The sequence below is a fragment of the Coturnix japonica genome, chromosome 4, assembly GCF_054131305.1.
Source record: "Coturnix japonica strain WE chromosome 4, WE-NBRP24, whole genome shotgun sequence".
In the NCBI taxonomy this organism is placed as follows: domain Eukaryota; kingdom Metazoa; phylum Chordata; class Aves; order Galliformes; family Phasianidae; genus Coturnix; species Coturnix japonica.
The window spans coordinates 21,144,590-21,155,876 of record NC_140666.1 but is presented as its reverse complement, the minus strand read 5'-3'; the positions used below and the strand labels follow the sequence as shown (position 1 = coordinate 21,155,876).

The window sequence follows — 11,287 nt, the reverse complement described above, 5'->3', positions numbered from 1 at the left end:
AGTAGTACAGCAGACGCTTTTTCAGTTAACGCTGTTGCTGGGGCTGTTTGGTAGCTCCCTGCGGCCTGTGGGCATCTCTGTGCTTTTGCTGAGGAATGTTTCAGGACTCAGCCTGTCCAATCTCCTTTGCTGCCAGTTCCTCAGACTCTTACACTCTGGTTGCAGTGGGGCATAGAGATTTACCCAGAGGAAAAGCCGGACTGAACATGAATCGCACGCACTAAGATGTTCTGTGATAAGGGGAAGGCAGCAAGGCCTCTGGAAGCAGAACCTGCCTGCACATTCCATGGGAAGCACTACCAGGGATTCTCCACCAATCTCATACAGCTCAATAGCTAATGCATATTTGCTTTCCCACTTATTGGCTCAGCTTACACTGCTGGCAGCTCTCAGAACACAGCAGCGTGTCTGTGAGCTGGTGGCAGGTACATTGGCTGCTCAGGGAGACTCTCCTGTGTGGATTTTCCTGCTTTATGTTTCACCATATTCCCTGTTGTGCGGGATCCTTTGGCTGTTCTCCATATCTGTCCCCTGTCTGCACTGACACATGAACATCTGGAACAAACGAAAGCTGGTGTAGATTTGTGGTCTATCAATGAGCCACTGCTGTGGCTCCCCTGTGGAGAAGTGGTGTGGAGGTGTTGCACATCTTCACTTAAGCACCATCTGTGAGATGCTTTGGGATCCCTGGGAGTGAAGAAGGGTGGCAGTGCACGTGGATGCTGATGTATCATGTGCATGTATTTCGAGGAGTCTGTGTTAGATTGTTAATGGCAATCTGCATTAATTACATTGTGGATCTGTTTGCATCAGCTTCATGCTCAGTCTTGCTCCTTTTCCATTCACCTCAGGGATAGGGGGTGGTTGATTTCCTACAGTGGTGCACATTTGAGAAGAATCTGAAGCACTTGGAAGTATCAATAGCACTTCAGTGCTTTCATGAAACTGTCAATTTTTTTCTCATTGGTTTTCTGAAACTGCTAGATTACAACAGATGGATTCATTTATCTAGCTGTGTCTTCATATATATTTAGATGGCTCCCGTCTCTGTGGGACTCGTGTGCCTCCCAAGTGTTTTAAAATAGAAAAAAGCTGTTTCCTTCTCTGTCTTGCTTTCAATCCAGCCTGTAAGTGGAATAGCTTGATTGGCTTAAATGGCTTGGGGTTGTTGGACTGGCATTCCCTGCGTGTTTCTGCATGAAGAAAAACTGAAGAGAGAAATTTTGCGTTTACTTCTGAATGCTATGGGATCTGGGTTATTTATATCTCCATGGGGTAAAACCAGCTCAATAGTGGAGAAATACTGCCTGGGAAAAGCTAAACCCTCTGGTCCTACTCCTTTGCCTTTGGCTGCCGTGTTCCACTGCTTGTGGAAGGTTACTAAAGGCTCTGAATATCAGAACAGAAAACCAAAGTTCTGAGCAAGAAACTCGTGTGAGCAAAGCACCAGGCTCATCTCCATTGCTAAGCAGACATCTGCTGTGTTTTACAGCAGCTGTGCTTTATTCAAAGCATAGGGAGTTGCAGTAATTAAGCTGCAAGACACAAATTCGTGCATCAGCGTGCCCTGATGTGCACTCCTCAGGATGAGGTACAACTTTATGTCTAGTCCCAGCTGCAGGAGGGCACCTCAGATACCCTGAGGCTATGGGGCATGTACAGGTAGATGTGCTGCTCCTGTGCTGGTGGGACAGTGATGAGATGTTTAACATCACACAGAGATGGAGCTTTAGAGTCCAGAGCTGCAGTTTGGCAAGCAGACGTCAGCATCACTGACCAAAGTTTCCCTTTTCCCACATGGAAGAAAGGGGAATGCCCGAATTTTACACAGGATAAGTTCCACCACATTGCTGTTAGCAGGTCGGGATGCCTGGGACCCAAGGGAAGGGCGTCCTGGTTATCTACTGAACGTCTGCACCGCCTCTTGGGAGTTTCTTCTGCACTACAGCAGAGAACCTTTTCCAGCCCCCGTACCCCGAGCAACGACAGGGTGAGCCGATCGAGGGCCTTCCAGGCTGGCGTCCATGTCAACCCCGCTAATTGGGGCTCGGCCTCCGGGCAGTGCTGCCCCCGTGCCGCGGGATGTCACTGCGGAGCCGCCGGACACTCGTGCCTGTCTCGGCCAGGTGTGCCCGCAGCGACGGCCCGACGAACAGCGTCTTTTCGTTCTCGTCGGCGCCACCGCGGACTCCTCGCCGGGCTCGGGCCGCCGGGGCTCCGCGCTTAGGGAGCGGCCGCCCCCAGCCCCGCCGCAGCGCGGAGGGAGGAGGGGGCCGAGGACGGGTTTCACTTCCGCCGCTTGCAGGAACCACAAGCCCCCAGAATATATTACAATAAATCAGAATAGCAGGGTCCCGCCGGCCCACGTTTGTCCCCCCCTGGAAAGGGAGGGCGGAGGGGCAGAGGAGGCAGGGCGGCGGGCAGAGCCATGCGGAGCGGCTGAGGGCGGCACCGCCGGCCGGCAGGAGCAGCGCGGCCTCCGGCGCGGGAGAGGCCGGAGAGCAGGTCTGTGCTTTGCTTTGTTCCGTCCCGGCCGGCAGCGGGAACGGCTCGGCCTGCGGCCCGCGGGGCTGCGGCCGGGAGGAGCGGCAGCGCCCCGTTGTCCCGGTGCTTCCCGGCCCGGAGCCTCGCGCCGCCCGCGTCCTCCCGTGCCGGGCCGTGAGAAGGGCTGGCGGGGAGCTCACAGCCCGCTGCGGGTGTCTGGAGCCGCTGGACACGCGGCTGGCTGCCGGCCCGGCGCTGGGCTGGAAGCTCCATGCGATGATGGGTCGGCTGCCTCACCGGGAGGCGCTCCCGGCCACCGCGGTGGGCTGCATCTACGGCCCGTGACGGCACGGAGCTCCTCCTGCCTCCCCAGCCGTCTGCCTGCCCAGCCGGGCTGCGGTGGGTGCGGGAGCTGGGCCTCAGCTGGAGGGTACAGCGCCCAACACGAGCGGCAGTTTGAGATGCTGAGAACACAATGGTAGAAAGGGAGGTGGGCTGCGGATTTCTGCTGCGGTGAACCCTAAAGTTCACCAGCTGCGGCTGGGTGCAGAGCTGGCCTTTACCCTTGGTGCTGGACCTCCAGTGCAGCACGGGGCTTTGTCAGACTGTGTGTGCTGTGCAACTGAGCGGGACAGCGCTGACAGCAGGTGAATCTTTGCTGCACGAGGTCATTAGTGCTGGGAGCTCCGGCAAGGATCACTTGTTGGCTGCTGGAGCGCATCCCAGCTGCCACCCCTTGTTTCCTTTTAAGAAGTAGCTACACTATTGTGCCCATACAAATTGTATCACTGTGTCATACGCGTACTGATTCTGGTGGTATTTGCCCTTGTTTGCCTCATACGATTTGATGTCTAGGAATGCCGAGCACCTTGAATTCCAGAGTGCCTGAAGCCTATGTACTGCTCACTGAGCCTTCTGTTTTGGAGGTCTTTCCAGAAGCTTGCTCCACTTAATATTACGTGGATGTCTAGCAACGTGTAAGGGAAGGGATGTGCTTGAGTTTGTGGTGAAGACCTTGGCTTGGCATTGCCATTTAGCCATACTTCCCATTCCTTTCCAGTTGACCCTTTGTGCCAGCCCCACATGCAGTGCTGGAGCACATACCCTCCTGCCCTTTCACAGAAACCAGTTGCAAGAGGGAAGAGAAAGTGCAAGTTGTTGTGTCTGCATGGTCTAGAGAAGTGAAAATACGACACAGCGTGCTCAGTTCTGGAAACAGGACAGGAGGAATAAGAAGCAGTGAGGTAATGCGAACTGAGCACTATCAAACTGAGTAAAAAAACCTGGCATGTCCCCATGCCATGAGCAAGAGTCTTCCTGGCTCCATTGGGAAGTGTGACTCCTGGGTCCTCCTAAAGTGGACATGTAAATTCCACCACTTTCAATGCAGCGCTTTGAAAGTGAGGATAGCAGCCCCCAACCCCCCAGAGCAGCAATGTTGTTCGAATGGTATTATATAGATTTTTCTTTTTAACTGGGTTTAGTCTGTGGAGGCCAGGGGAAATGTGAATATATATCTGCATCAGCAGAATGGCATTAAGTCCCAAATCCTCAGCTGACATGAGTTTTTATTTGCATCTTGGCTGGTTCCAAACTGCATCGCTGGCTGATGGCCGTTCCCAGGGGTTATTTCCGCAGTGCTCACACACCGATGCACCTCTAGATTTTGTGCTCCCTGATATTTCCAAACAGATTGTCATTGCTTGGCAAAACCACTGTACAAAACAGACGCTCTGCAAAGAAAGCTTGGACCTGAAAATACCTCTGGGCATCAATAGACATCACTTTAAATCATCAGATCATAGCTATTGCAGTTAATGTAAGTACTCAGTCTCACACAGTGCTCTCTGAGGTAAGGCTCTAAAAGTTGTCCTTGTAGTTGAAGCCTTTGCCCCTTCAGATAGAATGAACTTAATTTTGAGAATCTGTGGGATTTTTTCTTCCTGTTGATCTCCCCAGTAAAGTTTCTTCCAGCACATCACGTTCCAGAAACTTTCCCTGTGACTGAGATGAAGGAACCCCCAGCAGGGTGTCTGGAGAACCTCCCTGAAGGTGGCGATACCAGGAGGGATGTAGTTTTGGCAGGGTGCAGAGAGAAGGTTTCTGAGTGTAAAGCTCCCCAGTGCAGGTGCTGATCACTGGGGATGTTCCAAGGGGAGAGCTGTTGTTTGTGCTGGCTGAGCACCAGCACTCTGCTTCCATTCTTTACCAGTGCACTGAGTCCGCTTGAGGATTATAATAGTGTCTTATCATTGACTAAGGTCCTGTGGTATGGTTCCAGATACAGCCAGGACTGATCATAGAGGAATGTAGGATGGAAGGGTCTCTGGAAGTCACCCAGCACAGCCTCCTGTGCTGATTTATAACTGGTCACTCAGGACTTTGTTCAGTTAATTAAGAACATTAAAAAAAGATAAAAGGAAATCCCACAGCCTCTTTGATCCCATTTCGCTGTTTGATTGTCCTCATGAAAAAGCCGATATCTAATCAGAATTTCCCATGTTTCAGCTTATGTCTGTGGCTATTATCTTCCATTGTGCACCTCTCCCAAGAATCTGTCTCCACTTTTTCCAATGCCATCTTGTTAGATAAAGGCATAGAGAGAGTGAGACTGGGAGAGACGTGAAAGGTTTTTGTTTCATAGCTGCTGCTGGTTGCAGGCTCATTTTTGGAGCCAGTGTTAGCAGTGTGAGATCATATGAAGTACTCTGAGGCTCAAATGGGGTTTGCTCTGAGGTGAAGATGAGCAGGGAGGACATGTTTCTGCAGGAGAGGTGTTGTTAGGTTGAGTAGTGTGTTAATGACATCTTTTTCTATAGGCTTCAAGCAGGTTAACACACTTTGACCTACATGTGATGATGTGTTATAAATCAGTTAACAGTGATTGAATTTTCAGTAATAATTTCTGTTCTAGTCCTTAATGTCTAATTTATGCAGAGGTTAGCAGAGGGCAGTAATCAAACAGTGTATCTTACATAATAAGACAGAGGATCAGCTGGAAAGACTGACCTGCTGGCTGGCATTTGGTGCAGACTGTTTTATTTTAGTGGAAGCCTAAGAACTGCCATACTAGGGGAGGTCTGAAGGTCACCTCCTCTGCTGCCTCAGTCTGGTACCACTGGTCCTGTATGGAACGGGGGACAGCATAGGAACCGTGCTGCAGGACCTTGGGAGTTAGTCCGATCTTCATGCCACAGCTCCTTTTTGCCTTCAGAGATCAGCATGAAGTTTGTTTTGCTGAAATTTATCGTTAGAAAGCAGTGATATTAAGTCCTGGGACAGGCTGCCCGAGGAAGCTGCAGCATCTCCACTGCTGAAGATTTTTAAGGAGTAAGAAGTCAAGTATTTCTTAGGACAGAGGTGCTGAATCGAGGTACTCGGGTCTGCACCATCAGCTGAATGTTGCTGAGAACTTTCATTTCTTGCATGCAGAGCTGCTGCTGCTTGCAGGACCACCTCTCTTCCTCACCCTTCTCCTAACTCTTGCCATCAAAACCATCCCTTCCACCCCACCTGTGGGTTCATGCACAACATGGGCAGAGCTGGGCTGGGGCACAGCAGCCCTTCTGCTGATTGACAGAGCTGAGCAGCACAGTACAGGAAGGTTGGCATGGGCTGAGCTGGCTGACAGCTTGCTGGGATTCCTTGGTGGACAATCTTTGTATGCACTTCTGATCCCCTCCTTTAATCTTGTTGGGTTCTTGATCCAGCTTCAGGATGACTGGCTGGTTGATGAGTTCTGGGTTTTAGTTATGTAGGCAGAAGATACATCTTATTTACTTCAGTCTGCCCATTTATTTTTGTGAGCTCTGGTTTTGTAGGATGTTGAAGCACCAATGTGAGGGCACAGTGCCGCAGCCAGAAAAATGTTTCACGGCGATACTAGCAAACAAAGAGAAGCTAAGGAAAGCATGGGAGGGGTTACCATTTCCCTCTGCCAAATGTAGTTACACAAATACACTAAAATACAAGCTAGAGCAATGGGAAAAGATATGCATAAAAACAACAGTAATCATTCCATTGAACTCAGTGGGAGTTTTTGCCCTCATGTTCACTTTTGCTCCACACCTACCCTTTAATATATCTCATCAGTCTTTCCATTGCACAAGGGTCTCATCAAACTTTAGTCAGTCCTTTTAAGAAAAGCAGTTTATTGCTAAGAAACAATGAGCCCAATCTTTCAGATTCAATTAAAAGCCAGGAAGAGCCTAAAGCAAAGTGGGCCGTGAGACAGCTGCCTCTGGAAGCAGCCCTTTGCAGAAGGCTGGGACTGAAGCAACCCCTCTGCCCTTCCAGCTCCGCAGAAGGAGCTCACAGAGCCGCGTGGCCCCTCCATCACATCGTGTGGACAAGGAACGCTTCTCCAAGAGAACACTGTGAGTGCTGGAGGGTCACAGGACTGCAATCAGCTGATTTGGATTCTGTCCCCAGCTCTCCCATTGCCTTGCTGTGAGAGGCCGGATTGTTCAATTAACCTCTTTGCTCTTGGCCTTTTCCAGATAGAAACTTATTTTTATTTATCTCTTTGAGATCTTCATAAAAACGATGCTAAACGTCTCACTCTGTGCGGAGACATCCGGAGGCAAATAACATAAAAGCTCCTTAAGTGCAGCACATTTTGGCTCCACAGATCTTTAACTACCGTTTCACTGGAACCCCTTAATAACTACAGGGCCTGAAGGGGGAACGTCCTTCTCTTTCATATTCAGCAAGGCGCTTTGGGCAGGCCCTCGCTCTGCTGGTTGTCCACCACAGCATGCGCTGGGCGAGCACATGCCTGTGACAGATGACTTGAGGTTTTGTCGCAGCGTGGGGTTTCATTTCTGCCATACCACCCGCAAATCGTGGCAACCATGTGACAAACGGGATGGAAGCCTCCTGCCTGTATCCTTGGGTTTTCCCATTAGGTCAGAGAAACTGTCAGGTTTTGTTTTCAGCCTGCCGTATATGTTATTAATTAATGAAGGGAGGAGATAAGGATTTTACTGTGTTGTATTGTTTTGTTTTTCTTTTTTGTTGGGATATTTTTTCCCCCTTCTTTAATATTAATCTTTAATTTTTATTAAAACTCGTTTAAGATTTTTCCACTGCTAACAGCTAACAAGGTTTGCCACTGATCTCAGCTGTGATTGGAGTATCTTTGGCTCTGAGCCTGCATGGGAAAAATAAGGGAGGAATAAGCTGAAGGGCTGTTTTTAGGGGATTTTTGTCTGTTGTTTGCTTTCTTCATAGCACATTTGGTGCTTGTTTCTGTCAGAAGGCTCCAGGTAACCACAGAACTAAGGAAATTCTGGGATCTTGGGAACGGAGGGGTGAAAGATGAGACATCTGAGGGAAAGAGGAGATTTGCAGGCAAGAAACTGTTTATGTTTTAACAGAACATTCAACGCTTGCCTGCAGTGCTTCAGCTACAGTTCTGCTTTGTGTTTTTTTCCCCTGTAGACCACCCCTGCTTGGCTACTAAGTGGAATCTGAGAAGAGTAAATTAAACTTTAGAGATAATTGTTAAATAATGCTTTTAGGACATCATCCCAAATCTGCACAATAAATATCCATCTCAAATGCAGGATAATATCTTCAAACACAGTGCTTTACTGGAATGTTTGTGTTTGTCCTCTTCCTTTCTCTCATTCTCTCTCTGCAATGGGTGTGAGAATCTTAGCACTGACTGCAGAGGTTGACAGTTCCCCTCATACGAGTGTTACCACCCCTCTGCATCTGCTCACCTTCTGGAACCACTCCCAAGGAGATAACTGCAAGGATGGAAGGTTCTTTCCCCAAAGGTATTGTCAAGACACACTGCTAGATACATGCTTCCCCTCCTTTAAACAGTGCTGAGTGTTGTGTTCTTTTCAGTAGGCTGCATTCCACCGGCATGGTTGTGAACTATCGTTTGTTATTGTGTCTTGAACCTCCATTCCTGTAAGTACCTGACTGGCAGGAAATAGAATGAGATTTGATATTCTTGAAGATCAACAGTTCTGAAAAGTAAGCCCCGTGCAGCTTAGTAAGCTCTCAGCCTTCCTTCCAACTCCTCAACCAAGGGAGGACACTCATAATTCAGCAGAGCCCAGTGACTTGAAGCATCCTCCAGTTTGTGTAGTTGTTCCCAATTCTAAAATGCTTCCAGAGATCTCATAATTTTCAAACAATTTGTTTAAAAAGGGTTGTGCTGAACAACATACAGAAATCATTGTGTTTTCACTGCCCAGGTATGACTTCTTGAATATTCCAGTCGTGCTCAAGAGCTCTTGGTATTTTTTCAAGTGAAATGATTATATGACTTATTTTCAGTTGGCAATTAGTGCCTTGGCTTTAGGGAACAAAAACCATGTTACACGAGAAACAGCAACATCAGCAAGGGATTTTTTGTCTGTTCCTGCTGCCAGTTTGTGTTGTGTGTAAATGTGTAATTCTCAGCTGCCTCACCATCACCCATGTCTGGAATCTGGGGTGTGCCTGTGGTGTGGAGCGACTTGCCTTTGCTAGCTCTGTGTCAGGGGCAGGCTTGTTTGAGGAGCACCTTGGGGGGCTCAGGGCTCAGGCTGCCTGCTGGCATCCATTCTGGCTAAATCCACAGCATGGTGATCCCTGGATGTTTGCACTTTTTCCTTGGGATGAGGTTAACCATCTATTTGCAGTCCTACCAGTTTTTAACACCCGTCTTCACTTCAGAATTTCCCATGGTGGAGATCTCAAGAGCCACCCAAGGAAGCGAAGCCATGATTGCAATTTTGCAGTGGTAAAGAAGAGCTGCATGGGCACAAGATTTCCACGTGGATTGGTTTGGCTCTTCTTCTTAACCCCTTCTGTGGGAGAGTCGAACTTACAGCCTTCCTCTTTTCTTCTTCCTGATTCTTGGATGAGGAAAGAAGAAGTGAGCTGTGCCCCTCTGTGCCTTTCATGCAGAGCGCCCGTGAGGTGTAGGCAAGCTCTGAGTTAATTCACTTCCCTTTTTGGATAGACTGACTTCTCACATAGAATTTATCAGTTTTGATGTGGCTGATGAGTGAGGTTGAAACGTTCTCTTGATGTTTAATAGCCAGCTAGGAAATTAAACTGGCTTAGCAGCCCTGTCCAAGGGGCACCAAGTGTGAACTGCAATATTGTATTTTCAGAAATTAGAAATTAATTATTAATTAATTGCTCCGGAAACCCAAATTAACTCACCTTGGAAGACATCTAAACACACAAAGCTCTGTCCGTTATTAGTAGTAAGGTAGCAAGCACAAGATAGCAATATCTCAGGAGGGGTGGCACAGGATGCTCCGACTGCTGGTCTGAGCTTCTGCCTGCAGCATCCTGGCCTTGCTGCTTTTTACTTAAAGCTGAGGCTGCAATCAGGAGTGGGATGAAGCTTTGCCTTTTTTGCGATCTGGGAGTTGTATTTTTAAGTTCAGGTAAGCACATGGATTTCATTCCGTTTTAAGGAATGTGAAGCACAGCTTCCAATTTTGTATTTGGAGTGTATACTGGTATCTCTAAATGCTGCCATTTGTGCTTACAAGCAATTACAGCTGCGACTGATTGCACACAAAATAAAAGGCGATTTAAGGGGAAAAAAGAAAAACAACCCTCTAATTTTAAGAGCTCTAAGCCATTTGACCAGATATGTTTTCACGGATCTGAGCAAGAACTGCTCCTTTCCTTTTGTTGTGTGTCTGAAGTTAGAATGAGGTGCATGAGGAGTGCACTTGTTACAAAGGAGGTGGATTTCCTTCTTGCTCGGCTCGCCTCTGAAATACATTTTACGTAATGAGGCACTGATTACCTAAATTAGAAAAGCAAAACAATGCTGTTGTCTCATTTGGTAGGAGGCAGAGGTTGTGTGGACAACTGAAAGCTTGCTTAAAGGCAGTCTGTGACCCACTCCATGCTATTCTTATGCTAATGTGAGAATGGGTATCCTGGGCACCATCTGCTGTCCCTGAAGTCCCGGCCTTGGGCATTCAAAATTGGTTTGCTTTATTAATGCTAGGCCATCCAGAACAGCAGCAGTGCATTTGTTTGTGCCTATGAAATCAGAAGTTCCAGTTGTAAGCATACAGAGATAATTGTCACTTTTAATAATACACTCTAATGTGATAGCTACCCATTTTTCCACGCCCTTAGACAAAGATGCCATCTTTCAGGCTGTGGTTAGCTGCAGCAAAGCCAACAAAGGCCTCTCTGGCTTCTTGGGGAGGTGGGTTTTGCATCCAAGGAAAGTCATTTCCTTACACGCGGGATGGATTTATTGGCTGGCTCTGCATTTTAAGTTTTGTAAATGCCCCCTAGAGAAATTGAGGCAAGTCTTGGTATAAATCAAAGTTAATAAATAGGACATACCATGTGGTTATTTTTAGAAATGCCAAAGTGATGGGGTATCAAATATCCCCAACTAGTCTAATTAAGCCAGTCAGGGTTGAAAGCATACAAGGCTTATTGGCAGAACAAATGTCTGCAGTCTCAGTTGTATCTTAATAAAGTCTCCTCTAATGATGATTCTCTTTGTGCTTATTAGCTGTATAGTTCTTTTGGTGTCTGTGGCTTTAATTAGAAAGCAGTTCCTTTTGTTCAAGTATCTGAGTACTTAAAACTGCTGGTTCTTAGCACCTGTGAGGAACAGGGCAGGATGGTCTAAAGGTAGCCAGCAAACTGGATCCATCCGAGCTGTGGCCTTTGCTCTGTGGCCTCAAAGGAGGCTGAGCCTATGGAGCAGAGTCCTGTTCCATGCTCATGACTGTACCGGGCAGGTCCCAAGCTGGCACCCAGCCCCCAGCAGGGACCAGTGTGCTTCTGCATTGAGCAGGCAGGGTATAAG

At 48.0% G+C, this 11,287-nt stretch overlaps 1 protein-coding gene across 1 annotated transcript in view; it reads left to right on the top strand.

Moving 5' to 3' along the window:
• Positions 1-2,056: 2,056 nt before the first annotated feature.
• Positions 2,057-11,287, top strand: part of PAK3 (p21 (RAC1) activated kinase 3) — an 85,410-nt gene continuing 76,179 nt past the window's right edge. Inside the window, exon 1 of the mRNA XM_015860616.3 lies at positions 2,057-2,505. The gene's annotated coding sequence lies outside the window, so the exon portion shown is untranslated. The remainder of the gene's footprint in view (positions 2,506-11,287) is intronic.